A 1,883-nucleotide genomic window follows, 5' to 3' on the forward strand; every position below is an offset into this window, starting at 1 on the left:
ACGATGTTGTGTTGATATTAATCCCTATTGACTCATTAGGGGTAATTTGAATGAATTACTACCAATTGTGTCACGTGGTGGCCCGGGAAATTGGGTAAAACTCGCTGGTAAGAGACTGATGTATCGCCAGGTAAATCCTCGGACAGCTGGTAGCGGTCAGGTTCCAATTTCTTTTATGGGCTCTCGTGACATGGTTGGTTTCGACCTGGCCTTTCATTAGAAGGGGCTATCGTTCGATCCCAGGTATGAGGTAGAAATTTATTTCTATTTGAACACGATGTTGTGTTGATATTAATCCATATTGACTCATTAGGGGTAATTTGAATGAATTACTACCAATTGTGTCACGTGGTGGCCCGGGAAATTGGGTAAAACTCGCTGGTAAGAGACTGATGTCTCGCCAGGTAAATCCTCGGACAGCTGGTAGCGGTCAGGTTCCAATTTCTTTTATGGGCTCTCGTGACATGGTTGGTTTCGACCTGGCCTTTCATTAGAAGGGGCTAGCGTTCGATCCCAGGTATGAGGTAGAAATTTATTTCTATTTGAACACGATGTTGTGTTGATATTAATCCATATTGACTCATTAGGGGTAATTTGAATGAATTAACACCAATTGTGTCACGTGGTGGCCCGGGAAATTGGGTAAAACTCGCTGGTAAGAGACTGATGTCTCGCCAGGTAAATCCTTAGACAGCTGGTAGCGGTCAGGTTCCAATTTCTTTTATGGGCTCTCGTGAAATGGTTGGTTTCGACCTGGCCTTTCATTAGAAGGGGCTAGCGTTCGATCCCAGGTATGAGGTAGAAATTTATTTCTATTTGAACACGATGTTGTGTTGATATTAATCCATATTGACTCATTAGGGGTAATTTGAATGAATTACTACCAATTGTGTCACAAGGTGGCCCGGGAAATTGGGTAAAACTCGCTGGTAAGAGACTGGTGTCTCGCCAGGTAAATCCTCGGACAGCTGGTAGCGGTCAGGTTCCAATTTCTTTTATGGGCTCTCGTGACATGGTTGGTTTCGACCTGGCCTTTCATTAGAAGGGGCTAGCGTTCGATCCCAGGTATGAGGTAGAAATTTATTTCTATTTGAACACGATGTTGTGTTGATATTAATCCATATTGACTCATAAGGGGTAATTTGAATGAATTACTACCAATTGTGTCACGTGGTGGCCCGGGAAATTGGGTAAAACTCGCTGGTAAGAGACTGATGTCTCGCCAGGTAAATCCTCGGACAGCTGGTAGCGGTCAGGTTCCAATTTCTTTTATGGGCTCTCATGACATGGTTGGTTTCGACCTGGCCTTTCATTAGAAGGGGCTAGCGTTCGATCCCAGGTATGAGGTAGAAATTTATATATACATATATATATATATTCACACAGAGAACAATAAACTACGTTTAATCATTGCAAACGTATCTTAAAGAAATACAATGTCAATACAAAATCAATTAATCAATTATTGCAATACAAGAGTCAGTAGAAAAGACATGGGCAACGGCACAAGAAGTAGAAGAAGAAGAAGAAGAAGACATGGGCAACGACACAAGAAGAAGAAGAAGCAGATGACATGGGCAACGACACAAGAAGAAGAAGAAGAAGAAGAAGAAGACATGGCAACGACACAAGAAGAAGAACAACAACAACAAGAAGAAGAAAGAGTAGTGGCAGGCAGCGAAAGACGAAGGAGAAATCGGTTAGCAGAAGCGATTTTTGGGGAAATCCAAATTCATTCGCCGTCATCATCCAATATCCGCTGCCCTCCAATTCATCTTCTCAATGGAGACGTTTCCCAGCAAGAGACTTCAGCTGAACTGCCAATACTGGCCTCCCACCCCCACTCCCCACCCCCGGCATGGAATCTTAACCCCCCCCCCACC

Source organism: Palaemon carinicauda, chromosome 21 (genome assembly GCF_036898095.1).
Source record: "Palaemon carinicauda isolate YSFRI2023 chromosome 21, ASM3689809v2, whole genome shotgun sequence".
NCBI classification, from domain to species: Eukaryota; Metazoa; Arthropoda; class Malacostraca; order Decapoda; family Palaemonidae; genus Palaemon; species Palaemon carinicauda.